This window comes from Lutjanus erythropterus, chromosome 7 (assembly GCF_056507025.1).
Source record: "Lutjanus erythropterus isolate fLutEry1 chromosome 7, fLutEry1.hap2, whole genome shotgun sequence".
In the NCBI taxonomy this organism is placed as follows: domain Eukaryota; kingdom Metazoa; phylum Chordata; class Actinopteri; order Lutjaniformes; family Lutjanidae; genus Lutjanus; species Lutjanus erythropterus.
In genome coordinates, this window is record NC_139323.1 from 20,822,601 (window position 1) to 20,845,374 (window position 22,774).

The 22,774-nt window shown below is 39.4% G+C and overlaps 1 protein-coding gene across 2 annotated transcripts in view; it reads right to left on the reverse strand.

Moving 5' to 3' along the window:
• Positions 1 to 22,220, reverse strand: part of kank3 (KN motif and ankyrin repeat domains 3) — a 47,326-nt gene extending 25,106 nt beyond the window's left edge. Inside the window, exon 1 of one of the 2 annotated variants that reach the window (XM_084723149.1) lies at positions 22,145 to 22,220. The gene's annotated coding sequence lies outside the window, so the exon portion shown is untranslated. The remainder of the gene's footprint in view (positions 1 to 22,144) is intronic. The other variant, XM_084723150.1, reaches the window with a different exon arrangement.
• Positions 22,221 to 22,774: the final 554 nt, after the last annotated feature.

The following is a 22,774-nucleotide window of genomic DNA, read 5'->3' on the forward strand; positions in this document are numbered from 1 at the left end:
TGTCTTCTTATCAGCCACGGCTCTGTTTCTCCTCAGTGTCAGTAACAGTTTCTTCTCTCAGGTCAAACCACAGTAAACATGATGCTGCAGCATCCAGACCCATCAATCACACACAAGTCAGACAAGTACTAAAAAGGTTTTCAAGGATGTGACCTCATATTGTTGGTTGACTTTGGTCGAAACCAGAAAGAGGTTGTTTACTGTACTCAGAGTTTTTGTATTGGATTTGTTTAGGATCAAACACAAGCTGGCCAGAGCTTATAAAGAAGTCACATGATTCAAAGGTGGTTTGTTTATTGGGAGATTCTAGCAACATGTAATTCTGCCTGAAGTTGAAACCAATTTGGCTTCAGTTGATGTAAATTCAGCTCACTGTTTGCACTTCTCTTAAATAAGTCGGGTGGATTACATTTAGATACTCAGATACAGTTTCTGTCAAAATTTGGTAATGTCAAAGTTGTTTACTCTTCCCTTCCTTTCTTCTTTATATGAACTGGTCTTACTACAAATCGAATAGAGCTGTGATATGCTTTATATCAATGACACCAAAGTATGTGTCTTTAAACAGAAAACAAACAGCACTTTGAGGCTGGACAGTTTCAATGTGACATCATAACTGGCACTGTATGCAGGCATTTACTGTAGGTACTACATCATTTATATTTAGAACCAAATTTAACATTAAAAAGAATGTCACGTACACGTGACGATAAGACTTTTATTAAGATGTGCTGCAGATCATCAGAGCAATAACACACATGAAATCAGATCGGAAACGCTGGATGCTTGGGAACAATAAAGCTCCAGGACTGTTGGATTCTCATAAGAGCAACATACCAGACAAAGACACCTTAAACATATTCCAGCAACACAGAAGCAGCTCCATTCTGATTCAAGCAGCTAATTTTGAACATATTCTACAGGTTGCATTGTGCATCACCCTGTGTTGATGACATCCTTAAATACAGTACTCAAAACTGGTGGAAATGCAGGCTGGTTCACTTGAGAGCAGATTCAAAGGATCTTGAACCAATTCCCCTAATTTGGTTAATTTTCTGTTAATTTGACAGGATGGATGGACTATTAAAAAAATCCAGTTTTAGGCCTCCTTCACTGCTGGAAATTAACTGTCCTAACTTAATGTGCAGACATTGTCACTGGATTTCCGCTGCGTTTTCTTCTGGAAAATTCAGCACTTCTCTTGAGTTGGTATTAACTAAATTTTATTCATTATCAAGTTATCTGTCCATCATTTTCTTGACCAATTGATTAGTTGTTTGGTCTGTAAAATGTCAGAAAATTGTTAAATATGTTGAGCCCAAGTAGATGTCTTCAAATGTCCTTTTTTGTCAGTATATAAGATACTCAGTTTGCTGTCATAGAGGACAAAATAAACCAGAAGGTATTCACATTTACGAAGCTTAGCTCACATAATTTGGACATTTTTCCTTAAAAAGAAAGATTGTTAATACATTTGTTCGAATAGTTTTGTATCAAAGTACCTGGTAAGTAATTTAATAGTTGACAAACAATTGATAAATCAACTAATGTAGTTCCACGTGGTACTGAATCCAAACACCACAATTAATAAAGGTGGATGTGACACAACAACACAGTGGAAACCCAGGGCAGAACCGAGAACAAATACCTAAAACCCAGAACAAATACCCCAGAGGTTCCTAAAAGTTCAGGTTTTTGGGCAGCTCCGGGTTCCTGTACTGGAAAAAGCCAGAAAATATGCTGAATAACCAAGTCCATATATAAGTATTGTAATTTAAAGGATGAATTGTTGGGTTTAACAGAACTAGACTGACAGAATCTACACCATTATTTTCCTGAAATAGTATCACAAACCTTTCTTACAGTGCTGAAAGACACAATTATCCACTTTACTTTCTCTATTCGTCAACCATCAAAGAAAAACCAAGATAAACAATTTAAAAATACAACAAGAAAGATGTCTGCTGCTGCAAGGGCCACCATATTGTAGACTGTCGTGTTTTACTACCAATAACTTATCAAATGTTGATAAATATCCATGTCTGTAGAGCATTACTCATCAACTTGAGCTGTACAGTATGTTGCAAAATCAATTTGTGTTTTCTCTTTCTGCTCTACGTCTCTTCTCTTTCTTTTATACTCTTGATTCTTTCATTCCTCATTATCCTGCACCTCTTCCTTACTTCCATTTCTTTTGTCTCTTTCTCACCTCTTCATCTCTACCCTCCTCACATGACTCATTTTGCCCCCCCCCACCCCACCCCCCCACCCCCCCACCACCAAGCAGTGTTGCTGTTTTTCTCTGATTTGATGACAGACAGCAAATTACAGAGAAGCTGCATTCCTTCCCTCTACACCCCAAGTCCTGACCAGCTGAGAGCCACGCTGTCGAATCTCTCTCTCTCTCTCTCTCTCTCTCTCACACACACACACACACACCAGTGTGCCAATGATCATAATGACACTCACACACGCCAAAAACAAAATTACAAAAAGGCCCATAAACATATTCCTGATTGCACACACAGCAACAGAAAGACAGTGAAAACTTGCGAAACCTGCATAAACACAAACATATGAGCACAGATATTCACTGAAACATCCAAAAGTCTATTATAGTGTACACACACACACACACACACACACACACACACACACACACACACACACAGAGTCAAGGGATCCTACAGTCAGACAAACACAATGTTCACACTACAAATTTCAGCGAACACATTGTGGTCATGCCAAGTTAATTTAGTAAACGCCTAAAGAGGTTCTATTGTGAACAGATAAACTTCATTGTTCCTCAGACTGAATAAACAGCCTCAGACATCTGTATTTATTTCCATGGCTGCAAATCACATGACATTCTTGATTCAGTTTTAATGCAACACTGCAATCATGACTGCAACAGCTCACCCAAAAGTTTAAAATAAAGTCAGAGCTCTGAGTGAAGAGAGGCTGAAAAAAATGCTCCTACAGTAGAAAACTATGATGATAATATATTATGGAGAAGTCTGCTTATTGTAGTTTGTTCATTTAAATTTTTTTTTTTTTTCTTTTTTTTTTCTTTTTTTTTCTTTGTCACTCTAGAGCAATACAGGAGACTAACGCAGGAGCAACATCATGGCAGGCTGCAAATTTTACAGACCGAGTCTTAAAACAACCTTAAATCACACGACTAACTGTGATGGAAGTGTAGAAAGTTGATAGAAATGGCGGGCAGTGTGAGGAAAGGCAGTGTGACTCCAGTCTGTTGGCTGCTGTGACACTCTGCTCCAGCGATGACTGTCAAGAGTCTTTTCAGACCCCACATTAAAATGCATCCTGGGTGATCTGATCCCAAGTGGACAGCTCAAAGTAAATATGTGAGGGCACCCTAGACGCATTGAGGACGCATTTGAGGTCCGATCGCCAAGACCACATTTGGAAATGGTCTGGACTGTATGTGACCACATTTTGTCAGCAGTGTGAACACAACTGATTTAAGTACATCATTTGGGTCCCTGTAATGCAAACTATGTGTTTACCTGCCAGGATAAACAGCAGATGTTTGTGAACACATCAGTAATGGCAATATCCCCAGACTGCCTTAAAAAGTACGCTATTTTGACTAAAGTGAGGGGAAGATTAATCAACATTGTGTGCATTTGTCCCGGCTGTTGGTAGGGGTGGGCGATATGGCAAAAATATCATATCACGATTTTTTTATTATAAAATCACGATTTTGATTTTATCACAATCTTACATGTATTTATATTATGTATTATGCTATGTATTTAGATTTACATTTATTGTTTTTATTTTAATTCCTACTTTTTTTTTCAAGCACAAAGGTAAAAGTAAAGGTAAAGTCTGCAGAAACCACAAACAGAGGATGGAACTAACTCTTTTAACTGAAACAGTCACCAGAATGTTTTGTTAACATGTTAAAATCACAACATTTTTCTTCTGATAAACCAGTCCCCTGTCCCCCAGGGGAATACCATTAAAGTACAACAACAGCAATAAAAATGTTGATTTTTCAAAAAAAGGAAACAATAACATGTAAGATTTTAAAACTGTAATTAAATAAAAACACTAATACCACAATGTAAAAATACCTAAGTAAAGAATGTGAGTATTTTTTTCATCACAGCAGGTCAGTGATCAGTGTTTCAGTGACTCTCTGTGGTTCAGTGAATAGTTTTATTTATGGCGGCCCGCCACATTAAAACATCTGCACCACCACATGATTTTCTATTTTTGGAGCTGCGCACCTTTTTCGCTCGTGTCTAGAAGGTAACTATTTATTTGCGCAACTCTCGCGAGATTTGTGTCCGTTATTTCTACTAAAATAATCAAACTCGCGCGATCATTCGCGGGTCTAAGGTTCCCTTGTAGACACGACCCTCTGTCTCTGTCAAACTACAGACAGCAGACTGTCTTTAAACAGCACGGTGTTACACTCTGCAGTGTTTCACACAAAGACTTTATTTGTGTGAACACACAGGTTTGGTTTGTCACCAATTTTGGCATTTTTATTTTTTTAATCAGTCCGAGAGGACGACGGTATCAGTGATTGATTAGTGATCAGTCTGCCCTCCTCTCCTCCCTCACCTGTTCACTCTGCTGTGAGAAGGTCTGAAAGTTTCTCTCAGAGAAACACAGACTCTCCTGTTTTACGTATAGGCCTCCTTATATAGTTGTTTAATTTTATAAGAGCATCTGGTTGGTGTCGACGTCATTAACCATCACGTTAGTTTCTGTTGTAATAAACTCCGTCATTAACAACAGTCTCCTCCACACGCAGCTTCTCTGCAGTTGGTCTGTGTGTTTCCTGATCAGATAAACCAGCGCCGGAAAGACTAGAAAAGTTGCGCCAGTTAAAATAGACGCGTCCCGTCAAATTTTAAAATCTCTTAATATTTTATTGGTTATAGGTCCGGGTCCATATAGGACGGCGTGTGGGTCCGCCTGTTAGGGACCCCTGAACGATCCATACGATCTCCTCACTTTGGCAGATCGTCTACACGTTCTAATCCTTCACGATCTAATATGGTCATATCGCACACCCCTAGCTGTTGGCTACTATTTCTGAGCTGTCAGTTAACACATTTTGCAAACAGGGAGAAGTGAAATCGCTTCAATGAATTTTTAATCATTCGTGCCTTCTTGTCAAGCATTAACTGCAATACTTTAAGTTGTTTCTTTCCTTAAAAAAACATTGTGTTGCTGAGAAGAACAGACAGGAGAGATGCTTCATTGTGCACCGGGATGCACACTTTTATTCTCTCTCTGTCATTAATGCCTTTATTGGTCATGTGAAAACAAAAGATTGATTGGTCAGAAGTGAGTTCAGTTATAAAATCCCACGCTGTTTCTCCTGCCGTGCTGCTGACAGCATGAAACTCCTGTAGATATCGGTTAGTGTGATGCTGAACTTAAAGTAAAAGGAACAAATAGTCAAATCTTTGCATTAAACAGTCAAATCTGTTTAACTTAAAGACTCTGATGTTAATACAGCCCTAATTGAAAACCACTTAATTTGGACATTTTAACACAAAGTGAGAACAATTAAAACATCAGTAATAAAGAGTAAAACTGAGCGTGCACAACTATACAAGTCCAGTAAATGTCAACAAGTACAGATACACTGATGTTTACAAAGGATAGTTGGGTAATTTAATCATTTGTCTTCATTTTGTCTTTCAGACAAGTTTGTTATATCTGTCTTTGTTTAAAACCCATTTTTATTAACATGATTGCTCAAGTTTGTTTTCCCCTCGTGGACTTTTTTTGGACATTATTGTGTTGTAAATACTGTTTTATTATACCTAAACCTACAAAAATAAAACTAAGATGTAATAAAGTGGAATTAAGAGAATCATCAACATATACTGACCAAAACTAGTTTAGCAGTCAGAGCCAAAAACTAAATGAGCGGTTCACTTTACACTGGAAACACAGCACTGCATGTTGTCGAAGATTTAATGTGGAGCAGAAGTTTAAAACTGTTGGAGCAGATTTAGGAATACTCAGTACTTCAGTGACAAATACAGAATACAGTTTGTTATTGATACAGTTTTTCCCCTCGGGTTCAGTAGGAACATGTGACGAGTGGAGAAGTACCATGTCGTCCCAGAGCAGACTCACGGACGTGTTGCTAATGCAGAAGAGGACATCAGGTTGTCCTGTGTTCAGTTCGCTTCATGGAAGAGGAAATGTTGTGCTGGTTCGAGGCGCAGGGCCATGTTTTCAAACAGTGACCTCATCCCCACGCCACCCTTTTCCCGAGAAGAGAAGCCAGAGAGGAAAAGGCTCAATGTGACAGATGAGGAGGGGGGAGTGAAGCCGGCATCGTCTCTCTGACAGCAACTTTTACCCTCCGACTGCTTTACATGAGAAAAAACCCATTCAGAAATCTGCACACACACACACACACACACACACACACACACACACACACACAGAGAGAGATACCAACCACAAATACAGGCCTCCACCCCTATATGAATACCACACATACCCACATACACAAGAGGATCACTATAGTGAGGACATTCACTGATTTCACTTTCAGTCGAGTCTTATCTTTCTATAAAAGTTTTATAGCTGAAATAATTAATTAATTAGTCAATCAAAGGAAACTTTATTATCGGCAACCATTTAGATAATGGATGTAAATGATTTCAAAACATTTGAACATCCAGCTCCTCAAAATTAAGGATTTGCCACGTTTCACTTTTCTAAATAATAGTAAATTGAATATTTTGGGGGTTTTGAACCATTGTTCAGTCAAAAACAAGCGTAAACCCACAGTGACTTCACCCATTGGTTTATGAACCCTTGAGTTTGACATTATGACCATCACCATCATGTTTTTTTTTTTAAGCCAGAAGTGACCATATCTGGGTAAGAGCATGGACCTGGGTACGATACACATTGCTATTCCTCTATCCTCATTGGATCTGACCGAGAACCCCAGGATACACCGTGGTAGCCCAATCATAAAGCATACCTCACTCACTCCTACCACTTTACATTTCTTCAAGAAAACGCCTTAACAGCACATGAATATGAGGGGCCATCCTAAAGACTTTGATTGGAGTTTATTTAAAACTCATCATTTCCACCCAGTTTTAATAACAAAAGCTGGAAGACTGTCCTCAGTCTCTATTAAAGCGAAGCATTTTGAAACTGACTTGTCAGTCTAAGTGGACCTTGAGTTGAGATTATTTTCTCAACTTCCATTTACAAAGTCAAGAGGCCAACATGGACAAGAAGTGGTCAGAAAAATGGAAGTGTGCACATCTCAATGACCCTCAAAAGCTTCAAAAGAGCTCCTATATGGACCCTGAGGTGTGATTGTTGCATAAATTCTGTTTCCAAGGTCAAGAGTGAACTTTGAACTTCAACTTACTTGTTGTTTTCTGAGGCAGGAAACAGTATCTCAATGTAAATGCACATTTACTTAACTTTAACTCTCATCTCAGTTAATCTTAAACCTAAAACCAACTGCTAATCCTGAACTTAATCTCTTGTAGAGCAAGGAGATGATTTCTTTCATGTCCTTATCCTTGTGAGGACATTTAGGCCTAATAGACAGAGAAATACAAGCACACACACACACACACACACACACACACACACACACACACACACACAAGTGGGCCTCTCTGCTGCTGGGATAAATCTGCAGTTTCCTGATGGGAAGCCCACTACTCCCCCAATAAATCCCCCTCATAACTACACACACATACACACACACTCAACCCCTTCATGCCCCTGTGGGAGACCTCCCATTGTCTCCCAGTAGGAACTGGGAGGGAGGAGGGTCCTGCCAGGAAACCCATCGGGCCGTCCTGAAAGCTGCTTCCTGAAGGCAGCAGGAAAACACCGGAGAGAAGACAAGCACAAACTGAGAGCTGAACAAATAGAGCCAGTGTGACACAAACACACACACTCACACACACACGCACGCACTGCGGCATCCTGCAGCCAGCAACAGCAGCGCGACCGACATCACATGATGCATCACACTGAGGTTAGATAACGTGTTATCAGTTCTGGCCGAGGACTCGAGTGTTTAAGTGTTTGTGTGCGCTAAAGTTCACACACACACACAGTAACACACTGTCACCTCTGGATACAGGACTCAGCCACCAGACTCCACTTCCTGCCTCCCATCCCTTCAATATAAATCACTCACTGACGTCACATCACTAACATCTTGTGTGTTCTGCTGTATCCAGGGCAAAAATCAATTTTTTTTTTTTTTTATCACAATCAGGTTGACTTCAAACATCACATGCGTCCTGCCTCCCCTCCCTCTTCCTTCCAGATTCTCCAGCAAACACAATCAGCCACATTCAGCCTCCACAATGAGGCATTATGCCTCTTTGGTGGCAACGCTGTTTTCAAAAAGTTTTGTGAGGCCTCGTTGTTTTCTCCACAGCAGCCCCCTCCTCCTGCTCCCTGCCTTTTCCAGACTGCATCCAGGTTCAAAATGTCACTAAGTGAATTCAATAAAGTGGCTGGGGAAGTCCGACACTCACTGAGATTTAATATGAAGAGTCGTTCTGGCAGCGGAGCACTGAAGGCTCCCACCGAGGATCTGAGGACGCTCAGAAGCAGCTGCTCAGTTTTAAAGTCTGACATAAAGCTTCTCATGAAGGATAAAAGGAGGCCCTTGTGAGTGGATGCCAACATCCATCCAGATAACTTCAACTTTGTAGCTCCTCCTCTGTCAGATCTCCTCACTCTGTGATGTTCAACTAATTTGAGGTGATTCATGATGAAATACTTTGAGTTGCTTGTCTAATCTTTTTCTACTTTAATCAGTGATTTATAATCAGATTGAATTACAGTTACATGGACAATATTTCTCAACCGACCGAAATCTGATTAGAGATTCCAATTTTACTGTTTACCTGGACGTTAAATAAAGTGATCCCATAAAATGTGTGTTTACATGCCCCAAAGCATTTAATCAGAGTATGACTTTTTTTTGACATGTGCAAACTGGTTCCACCTGCTGTCAAGCGTCTAATCTGCAGGAAATAGAACAGAAGAAGAAGAAGAGATTGGGCCTGTTAATACAACAATCTTCAAGATGGATCCATATCATGTCCTGGGAAAAATATTTCCATTTCTGCTAGAGCCTGACAGATATATCAGTCTGCCAATATGTTTGTGTAAAGTGTATGTTTTTAAATAATAGATGTGTCAGGAAGCCACAGCCTTACACACCACACTACTCACTCACTACTCTTTTAGGATAAACAAATAAACAAAATCAAAATAACACTAATCAAACCCACACAAACATAATGTGACAGATGTGAGATGTGGGCAATGATCAGAAGTCTGAGTCAGAAAAACATGCTGGCTTTGATAAAAGGAACTGATAAGCTTGGAGGCATACAATTCTGATTGATCAGACAATTTGGAACCGGTTCTCAACTGAGCCAGTTCTCGATTCTTAACCCTACACAAAAAAAACATAGTAACTTTGGAAATATCCTTAAAAAAAACACAATTCTAGAAGTATTTTAGTATAGATTATCTCTTCAAGGATGGAGGGTGTCTGTAACATCTTTCTGCATCTGTTGGGTTTTTCATAGCCTGATAAAAGAGAACTGTCAACTCGTTATACCCCACTTCCAATAATCAATCAACTCAGTGGATTTGAAGGTCTGGACCCAGGCAAGGTTTTTTTTTAAATCCAGTTGACATTCAAACATTGACAACAACAGAACCAAAGACCTGACTGGACATGACCGAATTCTTGGAATAGCAAAACTATATGTTACTTTCTCAAAAGAATGACGTCTGCAGCCTAGAAATCCTCCCAAACTGTTTGCTTTGTATCTCAGCAGCAGCAGCAGCATCATCCAGTCAGCTGAGACTGAGGCAGTCCCATGCCTGACGGCTGGCTGCCCCTCCCTGAAACAAAGCAGGCCTCACAAAATCGAGTTTTCCCCAATTAGCCAGTTTCCAGCTCTGATGTCACGTTGCATTTTGTACCGAACACACCTTGTTTTCCCTTTCACAAATTCACCAGGCGTGTTTCCCCAAACAAACTGAACCTTTGCAGAAGCCACTTTTTAAATACAGATCTGGATCAAATCTCAGCTGCTTTTCTCTCAACTCAACTGAATTTTCCAACTCAACTGTATAAATTTGTCTTATTTCTCTAATTTCCTTTTTCACTAATCACTTCAGCTCTTCTGTGTTTCCTAGCCAAGCAAATAACTAAAATAAACCAGCGCAAGTCTAAGTTGACCTAGATATCAGGTCCACAGATCCGTGTTTAAGAGAAGACCGTGACCCATTTGTCTCTTTCACAACAGTAGCAACTGGAGACTCCAGATGTTTGATTCTCATAAGTACAGAACAAGACCAGATGTCAGCCGCTGCTGCTTTCTGCCCAGAAACAACTGAAATGTGTCTATTATCATGTTATTTCCCTCACTAGTGGAAATTATACCAGTTCAGCATCTCTTTGATGGAGAGGCTCGTGATAATGACAAGGCACTGGATGTATGTAGGTGCTTGAAACACTTTGAAACGTCTCCCAAAAGCTCCTGAGAGCACACCTTCACATCACCGTGGAGCTGTGTTCTGTGGAAAATACATGTTTGTGGGCTCTAATTCAGTTTTCCATCAAGCACTGATTCAGTTATGTTCTCAGATTTGGGCCGGTCATTACTCCTGTAGTCACACTGACACGCAATTTGATGCCTGCCAGGCATAACAAAACTTAATTGAACATATCGATGCCGAGTGGTTTCATCCAAATTGAAAAGGAGACTCCTTTCATAAAGTCTTCTTCTGTTGTCTGTTGTCTGTGACATTATTGAATTTATTCTGTCCCTACCAGTTTATTGGTTGTAACTAATGGTAACTAAGGACTTTTTGTGCTGGGGTTGTATGAGGTAGTTATCAATAGTAAATGTATCAGCTACAGTGGAGGGCCGTGGACACACCCCCAGTTTGGAGAAGCAACAGGAGTACAGGTGTAGGAAGCTAAACGATGTGCTGCTGCGGACAGGGACAACTACAAAATGTACTTGTAAACACCTAAAAAAAATATTAGTTTAAGTGTACGCTGTATTTTCACCTTGCTGTCAGACAGCCTTTTCTGATGGAAAACTGCTGTTATCCTTTTTAAGTCAATATCACTCTCTCTAAAGAAACCAGACTGCTTTGCCAAAAACAGCAATTTTCCCTCACAGGACACAGGAGTTGCTGATCGCCTCAATCTGTTAGTTAGTTTGTGTTATTGTGTGAGTTTGGTGCTTCAAAAGGATGGTCCAGATTCACCAAAGTCACACAGTAACAGAAACTAACCAGCAGTAGACCAGCATCCCCTGTGGTTGAGCAACATTTGGCTTATACTGTGTAATGGCATTTTCCCGTCAGAAAAGTCTATCTGATCGCTAGGTTACATCGCTTTACTTTGCCATCGGGTAACCGCCATTATATAATATTGCTCTCTGCAAACCAACCCGACTCTTTTTTGCAAAAACAGCAATTTCACCTTGCAGAAGTTGCAGGAGTTGCTGGCCTACCACTGCTTCGATCAGTTAGGTTGAATCCGAACAAACCGTTTAAAACACTTAAGTCTCACAATAGCACAAACAAACTAACTGATGAGGACAGACAGACAAGTAACTCACATGTTCTACAAGGTAAAACTTTTTTTTGCCAAAGGAGCAGGGTTGTGAGTGAGATACTCTGGCCAGAGAATGAATGAGAAGCTTATTAGAAAGTGAGAACGTCTCAAGCTTTTATTAAGGACAAACCAGCTGCAGAGATTTTTCACAACATGGCCACCCAAACATTTTTTATTAATGAAGTAATACATGTAGGGATGCACTGATACAGATACCAGTGTAGAGTATCAGTCCCATACTGTCCTCACATGTTCATACTTATAAATCTACTCAGATACCATCACACCCGATAACACAACACAAAAAGTAGCAACCATCATGACGCAGAGGTCAAGGAGGTTACTAATTCTTACCCTCTATTCTTGGTTGCGGTGTCATTATCAGTGAGAGACTCACTGTCATCCACTAATAACTGCAGCGACACGCTGTAAAGTACTATCCAACTTAAAGTGCAGAGGAAAGACTCTTTGGCCTGCATCTCAGTTTGCAAAATTGTACAACAGTACAAACTGTAATGGCAATATTAAGTACTTGTATCTGTACTCAGTATCAGCAAGTAACTAAATGCAAGTATTTGGACTGCTCGATCTGAAAAAGAGGAATCAGACAGACTGTAAAAAGGAATAAAATAGGGTATAAAAGGTAGTTTTCATCAGTGGGAACTGGGAACACAGCAGTGTTGGAGCCTTTTTACATGACTTCATAGGGCAGGGGTGCTTTTCCACCGGCACCTCAGTGCTAAACACAACATTTGTTCCACTATGAGCCAGTGAACAGAGGTGAGCTCTGTGCTGTGATGGGTTTGGGAAACCCGTTTGAAACTGGAGTTCAAGGCCTCGCTCTCACTTTGCCCTCAGAGACGTTTCTCGGGCATCATATTCAAAAGAAGAAACAGCGAGGACAAAATCTCAAGACGGCATCCGAGAAAGTTTCAACACAGCCACGAACTAAAAAGTTCTCTCTCTGCAGCATCACACAAAACTTTGATTGTTTGATCCAAAAATGAAAATTGGGTTCAAAGGTTTGTGGCATCACAGTGACATCCAGTGTTTCCAAAAGCAGACGTGGTTTGGTTCTTCCAGAGAGAAGCGGTCAGTTTCACAGAGCCACAAATCTGACCTTTCAGCTGCTTGAGCCACAAGAGTCTGGTCTGTCTTAAAGCCAGTCTGCCACTTTCACTATTTCATCAGCCAAAAAGCTTTTTAAGGTCAATCATTATGACCTCTAAATCATGGTGAGTCTCTGGTAAAGTACACAAATTTACCAGGTGCTGCCAAAGCGCAGCCGTGTTTGGATATTTTGGTGTTTTCCCACCCTGATGTGAGTGCACAGAGTTTGATTAGTGCTTCTTTCCCAAGCTCTGCCAGTGCTTGGGTTGACGTGGGTATTTTTAGGCCTGTGTTTTTCATTCAGAGTTTCTCAGGCAGTGCAGATAGAAGAGGGAGGAGTGTCTGACTGGACCACAGTGTTTGACTTAACTGATAACAATCCTATAAATTCATATTATAGTCCTGTTTTGTTTTCATGTTCTCTTCACATTCATCAAAAGGCATGGCTGGTTGTTCGTAGGCAAATGGTTCAGCGCCAATTTAGGGAGCCAGCAAGGGACGACTGAGGGCCACACAGGAAAACTCACAGACTTAGACCGAAGGATTTGCGATTGTCTCATAATGGCATTTAACATTGAAAACTCCTTTAGCACAAAATTCACGAGTTTGCAGATGAAACAGATCAGTTTCTGTCCCCCGAGGTCCGACGAAGTTATAAGGGCTGATCTGTTTTTCCAGAAAAGTCCTTTTCTCCTCAACCATACAGCATTTTTTTTATGTGGTGGCTTTTCCATTTCACTTCTTGAGTTGTCCACCCAAAATCACTAGCTTAAGCTAACAGGACTAGCATGATGCCAGAACCTAATTCTTGCAACACTAGTTGCCAGGCAACCACTGGCCCGCAGGCTGCACTTTGACAAACTATAGACCATAGATAAAGATCATTAAACACTAACTTTTAACATTGTAAAGGATAAATCTGGTGATATCCTGTATTTTTATTAATGTAATAAATCCTGACTAAAATCAATGATAAATTGATCCTGCTGACAAGTATTGTTTGTACAGACTGATGTATTATTTTCTTTAATGCAATAGAGCTCGATTGTGGTTGAAAAACACATCAGTGAGGCACGCTGTGAGTCACAGAGTAAAGGGCCGTCCACGGTGAGAACATTAACTGTAACAAGCATGGTGGGACAAATATGTATTAATCCATCAATATAGTCAGAAAAGCAGCACACCACAAAATGTCCCTACTGCCAGGCAGCATTTTTTTTTCCCAGGATGGCAAAGGCACGGCTCAGGACATATTTCTGAGTGCATATGTAAAAACAGCCCTACAGTGTTGAGCAACCTGTTGCAGCAGCTGTCTGTAATTCAAACTGAGCCCACTTAAAACGTAAATTACATTACAACATAACTCTATGTAACAACTTAATAGGTACACATGCTCCTAAAATGTCACAGATATTCACTGATGACAAAACAGCAGTTTACTACGATGTCGTTCAGAGCAGCCAGAAAACTAACCATGACGGTGGAACTCTTACTGTTGATTGGCCACTCGCCTTAGTTAGGACTTTATGTTCAAACTAGTAAATGTGCTGCAACCAATTTAAGTAGCTGATTTAGTTATAAACAAATTAGTGATGACTTATCCTCTGGTGTTGATTTTACACCTGAACTTGTGCACACAGTTGGTGCAGCCCAGTCCTGCTGTGTTAGGAGATTATTTAGTCTTTCCTGTTTTGTTTTGTTTTTAATATTCTTTCAGTAGGAAGCAGTGAGCTCTGGGCTCAGTGCCACAGACGGGGCAAAGTCAAAAAGTATTGAAAGACAGACTAACACGTTGCTGTTTTTACAATAACAAAAGAATATTGGCTCCTTTAATAACCTATTAATTCTTTACTAAACTGTTCCTGATGTTGCACCGACCCACTTAAGAGACTGTGTTAACAGTTAAGAGCTGGAGATAAGAAATCCAGAGCTTTAGGCGAGATCTGACTGTAGATCCATTTACAGGAACGACCTTTGGCTTATTTTCTTTTTCCATTACAGCGACTAGTAAATAAAACTACAGAACATAAGTATTTCATTATCTGGAGATCAACATCTGTTTTCCTCTGAGCACCACTTGCTCTTATTATCTCATTATCTCAAGATAAAATTAATTTCTGAGACGCTCATATTAAAGGTTATCACAAGTTACCTCAGACCGTCACGCATTTAGATTAAGATTGCACTGAAATATTAAAGTATTTTGTCAAGATAATTGAGTTTTGCTGAGATGTCTGTCCAACTCTCAGAGCTAGACAGGATTGTAAAACAGCGAAAGGAAGTGATCACAGTTGATTACATTTATTTGAAAACAAGGATGAAGGGCTTCATGATGAAACCAATCAGATTATTAAATCGAATTGGTTAAGTTAGATTTCTACAAACCCATCAATCTGTCATCACCATACAACTTGAAACACGTCTGATATCTCGAGACAACCATTACATTCAAACTTAATCTGCAAAAGTTTGAACTGCAAAAACAACTTCATTGTTTTCTTGAGTTTTTAAAGACACGAGACTAACAACGATAACATGAGACTCTCCAGACTAACAGGAAAAATAAAATCATCAGCAAAGCCCTTTATTCCTATAAATATCAAACCACCTTTGCCAAGAAAAGATAAAACTTTTCCCTGAGACCAGACTAAAATGTTTTCACTCACAATTGCCTTTGTTTTACTGTTAAATATTTATTTATTTTATATTTATTACAATCTGCTGTGTACAGTGTATATCCTGGCCAGCTTCCCAGCTTGAAGCCAACGCTGGAGCCATTGTTTTAAAATAACTGTACAAAAAAAACTGTAAAAAAAAAAAAACTAAGAAAAATTAAACAAGTATAAGATTTTTCCTTGTAAAAATTACTTGTTGAAAACTTGCAGCTGCCTCTCTCAAAAACACACTGAATTTCTGAAGATCTCCTTTCAGGAGCAATTTGGAGAACCACTCCAATCAGAGAATCTGGCGTGAAGCTGAAAGCGGCAATTTCCATTTTCAAAGCCTGGGTGGCTGCTAATTATGATGAAAGCCTCCTGCTATCAGGTTCAACGCAGATCTGACACTTAAAACTAATTGTTGCCTCAACAACAAAAAAAAAAGTCAGTAACCAGCAGTGGAAGAAGTATTCAGAACTGCACTGGAAAAATACTCCATTACATGAAAAGGTCCTGTTTTCAAGTAAGTCATACTAAGTGGCATCAGGCGCTGAGCTTGCAGATCACTAAGGCTGCTCCTAACTTAAGATTTTTGTAGTTGACCAGTGATCGTTAATTATTAAAATATACATTTTTGAGGCAAGAGGCTGCCTGTCAAGCTGCCTGAACAACCAGCAGGAGACTGAACATTTCAAAATCACCTCAGGTACTGCGTTTCCAGTAGTCCAACTGGACCCCACTGGTCTCAGAGGCTGCATCTCAGTATGGCTGTGCATCGGTACACAATACCTTTAAGGTACTGATTGAAATAACCCAGTATCAAGTAGTGTTGAAACTCCTCCAGTCAAGGAATACCTGAATTCGATCCTTTCTGAATCCAGATCTAGAAAAAAAAAATCACTATTAGTGTAGATTTGCTCACAGTGTTCTTTGATTTAATGCAGCATGTGATTCGCCCACTCAGCTGCAGCTACATGCAGTCTGTGGTGGTCGAGTTGAGCGCGGCGTATTTGATAGAGTTGGCAGTTCAATGTGCTGAGATGCCACCAAAAGAAAAGAAAAGGGATCAAAAGAAGTACTCTGTTGGTATCTGTAGCACTTTAGCTGGTGTTGTAATTTTCTCAACAATACCCAGTTTAATAAAACCACTATCTGAGTTAACTAGCTAATGGCAGGTGCAGCACAGTTAGCAACAGTGTGCTGGTGTTAGCACCAGGGTTTAAAGAGTCTTGATCTTGAGGAACCAGAGCTTATTTTGTGGGGAAAAAAACATGGTGTCTATGCTGAGGGCTGCGGTAAAACAATGAAAGGATATCCAAAATTCTACATCGGCCAATCAAATACACGCAAGCACTCATTCCTGGTGGATTTCTTTGCAACAAGAACACATATTTCTTCTGTTTACTTTGCAATTGTTGTGACAAAAGATAAAGTGGTTGCCGCTGTGATAAGTTTCCAGAGTTGTGCAGTTTTGCACAGTTTTGGAGTCTGATAAGCTTCCAGAGTCTCACTGGTACCTGAAACAACATGTCCTCACCAGCGCAGCCTGGCAGAGCTGTTCTCAGTCTGAATGCCCACTTAAAGCTGTACTCAGTAATTCAACTCAGTGGTGCTTCACATGGACGCAGGAAGAAACAGCTTGAAATCTTTGAAATTCAATACAGAGGAATGCAGAGAGGTGATGTCAGTAAACTCCTCATAGCACACTCGTGTTTACCAACAGGACTCAAAGAGAAAACAGGAAGTACAACTTCATTTAAAAATCAAATCTTGATAGAAAGAAAAAGGATATTTGTTTTACATCTGCTTGAGTTTCTATATCTGTTCTCTCTTCTAGCAAGCCAACAAACTTCATTTACGAGGAGCACTTTCCAAAACCCACAATATAAAAAGGAATACAATTAAGAGAAAGCCAGGAAAAGGACTTCAAGATGCTTTTTAAAGATGTCCACTGATTCACTTTGTGGCAGGCTTTCTCAGAGTCAAGGAGCAACAAGCAACAAGAAATCCAAATCCAAGAAAATACAGGCAGTCACTGACCTAAAAATGTAAAAGAGGAAGGTCATGATTGAGTTCAGATGGAGGCTTTTGCACACAACAGCAATTAATCCCAGTGCATTTGTTCTTATAGACCGCCACCATAGTACCTGTGAGAACATGCCGATTTTGTTTTTGTCAGCCGTACGCTGAGTCCAGTCACTGCAGTGAACTCAGTAACTCAGACTTGAGTCGCTAAAATTAAAACCACTCGTAATACATCTAAAAATACGATGGCATGTATTTTATCAAGCAGCAGCAGCACTCAGGAGTACAGGCAAAGACCCAAATTTAATTCCGTTTTAATGTAATAAACTGTCCTCCTGGTCCAAGGTGTGAACCAGGCAAGACGTGAACTCAAGAACAGAAAGTCTGTATGAAATAATAAATAACCGTCCAGGTATCCGAGTGTAACACTGACCTCGCAACACCTCTAACTAAACTTACAGAGAATCTATTTTTGAGCGACAGCCGTAAGTCAAACCCCAGGGTCCTGTTGCAGAAAGACAGCGTCCACTGAGAACGCTTCAAAAAAGTCATTAAGAGGTTAACACAAATTTAAAGGACGATTCCAGGAAGTTTCCGTTTATCACCTCATCTCATCTTTGGAAGGTAAACTGACACGTGGTTACTTTTTCATTAGATTAAGAGACAACCTCCGTCTAAAAATGTCAAATTATTAAGAAGAAAGCCGCAAGTAAAAACACATATTTAAACGTTGGCTTTTATTTCAGTTTCATTTCACAAGAAGTGGAAGTTCAACAGATTTTCAGTTATGGTGTTCCATCAATTGCGAAAACAAATAATCGAGATGAAACAGTTATTGTGTAGCAATACTACTTTGATGCACACTTGCCCATCCCTAAAAGCCCAAACTCTCTCAGTCAGGCTGTGGCATGTTTAGTCCAGCTTAAGCCAAGATGATAGAAAGACAGCCTTTGGTCAACAAGAAAGGTAAAAACCAATTCAGAGGTTTGAAGACAGTTTGGTTTCAAGGAGTACAGTGAGTCATGACAACAGGTATGTTAATCATAATCATATTAAACTCAGTTATTGATCAAAATAATCAAGAGTATGCAGCCCAGCATTCATTTTTTACTGCAAATTTATATGTTTCCCAAATATCAGTTTCCTTGATTACTAATAATCAGTATTGGTCCTGAAAAAACATACAACCGCTTGTCTGTGTGTGTCAACTACCATATGGTTACTGCAGGGGTTAGCAACCTGCAGCGCCAAATTTGGTTCTTTCACTCCCAGTTATATATATATATAAAAAAAACTATAAGAAATCTAACTTATACACCAAACAAACTTTGTGTTTTAATATTTCAGCAACTAAAATATATCATAGCTAGGGATATTCTGACTAATTTCCCTGTTGATTAAATGCAAATTGTAATTTAAACTAGTCTAGACAGTAAGAAAGCACTCGGAAAGAAGTTACAATTTATCACAGTTTATTAATTGATAATGTTAAACATTGGCCGAAAAAATATTGTGTGTACTTAAAGTCATTTGAAGCCGTTAATCACAGTCTACAGTAACCAAACTGCATTTTAAAAGGTGTTGTAATGTGTGCCACTTTGTACCGTAGAATATAAACACTGTGCATCATCCTTCAAAACACGACAACAACAACTCAATAAATGCTTCAACTTTTCAGACCCAACACGATCACAGTGTCTGCACATTAACAACGTTGTTAACTTGGAGCTGATGTTAGCTGCCAGCCTGCCACACAGTGTGGCTAATGTTAGCAGAGCTAACAGCAGCAGCCTGCTCTGCCTGCAGGTTAATGTCCGTGTCTGAATGTGGTCACATGTTGCTCCAGTCGTTTATTTTGAAACAGCCTACATTCAACCTTGTTTTCATTTTCTACATCAAAATACTGATAAACTGTGCTGGTCTGTATGAGCTGTCAGCTGGCTCTGTTTCCTCATAACAACATCTGGGGTCGACCATCGGATCATTAGGTTATTCACGCCGGGCGAGAAGGGCTGCAGCTCCAGCTGGTGGGGGACAGCTTTATAACATCATAGAGGCAACAGTTAACTGGCATTGTAACGTGAATAAAATATTGATAAACAGATTAATCGACTAGTATTTTTGGTGCCAACTAACATGGGTGACGGCGTTTAATCATATAGTCAACTAACTGCGCACCTCCATTGACACAGTGTATGTCTACAGCTCAGCATCTTTTCCTCTACATCTCGCTCATGGCTATTCTTGAGTCTCCCTTGGCTAGCTATGGATACCAGATCCAAAAGTCGCCAATGAAAATTGATCGTTTATTAGTTGCAGCTCCATACAGATTTTTCTCTAATTTTTGGCCAAAAATGGCTTGATGCCCACACATGATCATCGATAAAACAGCTCTGTTTGTTGTTTGTCTTTGTCGCTGCCAACCTTTCAAAGCTCAGCTAACAAGATAACAGCTGTATGTAATGACGTAGCCAGAAGCAACACATACAAGCAGGGGAGTTGGAGAGTGATGGGAGATAAGTGTTTCAGTTTCCCAAACTCTCCAACAAAACATTAAAAACATTCCACAATGTCACCAGTAAACGTGACGCACGGCTAAATGTCTGCAATCAGACGCAGCAACTACCAGATCTATAAATAGACACGTAGTTTACGAACTTAGCTGAATGCAGTGCTAAAGTTAGCTTAGCTCTTTATATGCCAGACATGACATATAAGACTAAGCCTCTTTGAGTCCCTGCTCCATACCCTGCAGAGCAAATTTCTCATCATCTGAAAGCAGCTTTAGAGAAAGATGCTTCACAAAATATTTATAATCATAACCTTTTAAACTGATATGGCAAATTGGTTGCTTATTTATATACATCAGTTATGAAGCAACATTCATTTGGAGTCGCGTGTCTGTCCACCTGCTGAATCAAACTGTCACTTTCTTTTAGCTCTGTGTTTGGTCTCTGTAAGTTCCTCACTACAACCAACCCCTTTCACATTGTCTTCACATTGTTATCACATTGCTATGAAAATTATTGCTTATAGCTGCTTTAAGTTTAGGCATCTAAACTCTTGGTTAAGATTGGGGAAAAACCCCCAGCTACAATAATTACAGCAACACAACCAACAAGGCACCGTTAGATCTTTTAATGCTGTCAAAGCTCATCAATCTGTCGTGTTAAATGTACTCAAAGAGTCTCAACTTAAAGGCTGTGATTTCCTGCATGTCTCAGAATCCCACAACACCCAGCAAAAAGCAGTGACAGTGTTGGTAGATTTCTCCCTGCATTACTTTTTTAAGCTGTTTACTGTTTAGGTTCTGTATCACTGAATCATCTTCTGTGACCAGATTCCTCTACAGATATCTGGATGTGACCTTTCCTGCAAGTCGAGGTCCATCAGACGAAACATGACCAGCAGCAGGGACACGTCTGCAGAGGTCGGTCTCACTGTGACTGACTCAACATCTGAACATCCAACAACAGCGAAGATGAAAAACTCCTGAAGATGATGCGCAGTAATAACAGAAGAGACACGGGCCAAGGGAGGGGTGTAACACTTCTGACAATAGAGGAGGTCGAGGGGGGGATTTCCATCCCATGTAACTGCTTCACCCACAGCAGAATCTGAGGAAAACAGAAATCTCTTCCTCTACATCTGCTCTGCATCTACTAACAAGGAAACAAACTTTATTTACGAAACACTTTCCGAAACAAAAGTGCTTTATATAAAAAAGGAAATGGGAGAGAGGAAAGAGTCAAAAAAAACAAAAGAAAAAACAAGCTGAATTGAGTGTTCAACCCGCAAAATAAAAGGGAAAAATTAAAAGAAAGCCAGGAAAACAAAAGGATTTAAGACGCTTTTTAAAGATGTGCACTGATGTGGATTCTCTGACATTTCGTGGGACGCTTTTGCCAGAGTTAAGGAGCAACAATCACAATCACAAAAACATAACACTATGGGTAATCTGATGGAAAGATCGATATCTGAGATTACAAGAGATGCTTCCATGTAGACAGTCACACCCCATGACACCCGTTCAAACACAGTTAAGTCCAATTTTATGTTTTAAAACAAAACAAACAAACAAAAAACAGGGTCTTAGTTGGGTGATTGTAAAAAAAAAAAAAGTGAAAAATATAATATTTAATAAATTTGAGAGACTTTAGGGTAAAAAAAAGCAATATATGATATTGCAATTATGATGAAAAAGAATATGTATTAACAATTTCAGACGTGACAAAGTCTTACAGTCACCTTTTTCGTCCATAAAAACCATAACTAGACAAACTGGAGACCCTGTATTACTTTACAAATACAAACAATAAGTCTCAATTAAGATGCTAAAGGATTTTGGAAACATTAATGCAAGTTGAAAATCACAGTAAGATTACAAACTCACTGTAGGACACTAAAAGTCCTGGAAATATTACAAACGCATTCAACTTCTGTGCACGAAAAACACAATAATTTACAATTAAATGTAAAAAACAAAAAAAAAGTTTTACAAGCGTAGGCGTTGCAGAGACAATAACATTAGTCGTTATCAATAATTCACCACAACACTGGGAAACGGTTCCTAATTAAAACACACGATCGATGTGTTGTTTGTTCACAGAGTCAATCAGTCAGGCAACAGTCAGCTAATCAATACGTATTATTATCCTGGCTATGCTAATCGATTCCTCAGGCTGTTCCTTACCTTGTGGCTTCTCTCCGTCCAGTCACACTGATGAGACTTGTCATGACTTACAGAGAAGGTAGGAAAAGTTTGGGAGGAGAAGAAGAAAAAAACTACTGCCCCTCTCAGTGCTGTCAAGTTGCATGGTATATACGAGACTGTTTCCGGGTTTGGATTTCAAAATAAAACGAAAATGTTGGCCCATATTAAAGTAGTTGAGTTCTTTTTGTTTACTGTTTTTATTTGCTTGTTTTTTTGTGGAGGGGTGTCATACCGGTATATATAAAACATGCTAAAATATGCATTGTCCTCTGACAACATGACTATTTGTGACATTATTGTTCAGGAATGTAACAATATAGTTTGCTGTTTTAGGTCAAGACAAACATGTCAATGGCATCAAAACAAGGCTGTTTAGTATAGCATTTATACTTCACTGTATATTATTATGTTTTTATATTTTTATTACGACATTTCACTTTGTATCATATTTATGTTATATTTCCATATTAATACACACAAACCCAAAGTGTCTTTATCAAATATTCTTCTTGTGGACACTATTTTAATATACATGCTGGTTTTGCTGCTTCTATCTGTCACTCTTGTACAGTTTCTATTTTTATTTCTCTTGTTATTATATTTTATACA